Genomic DNA, 506 nt, shown 5'->3' with positions numbered 1-506 from the left:
AGCCCCAACAAGGCTTTAATAATGGTGGAAGAAACAGGCTTAGCAATAGCAAGCCTTTTCCATCATCTTCTCAGCAACAGACAGAAAATTCTGAGCAGAGCCCCTCTAGCTTAGCAAACATAGTCTTTGATCTATCTAAGGCTACTTTAAGTTTCATGAGTGAAACAAGGTCCTCCATTAGAAATTTGGAGGCACAAGTGGGTCAGCTGAGTAAGAAAATTACTGAACTCCCTCCTAGCACTCTTCCAAGCAATACAGAAGAGAATCCAAAAGGGGAATGCAAGGCCATTAACATGACCTACATGGTCGAATTTGGAGAGGAGGAAGAGGCAGTGAACGCCACTGAGGAAGACCTTAATGGACGTCCATTGGCCTCCAATGAGTTCCCTAATGAAGAAACATAGGAATCCGAGGCTCATAATGAGACCATAGAGATTCCATTGGACTTACTTCTGCCATTCATGAGCTCTGATGAGTATTCTTCCTCTGAAGAGGATGAGTATGTC

Source organism: Arachis duranensis, chromosome 9 (genome assembly GCF_000817695.3).
Source record: "Arachis duranensis cultivar V14167 chromosome 9, aradu.V14167.gnm2.J7QH, whole genome shotgun sequence".
NCBI lineage: Eukaryota > Viridiplantae > Streptophyta > Magnoliopsida > Fabales > Fabaceae > Arachis > Arachis duranensis.
This window is presented reverse-complemented; position numbering follows the sequence as displayed.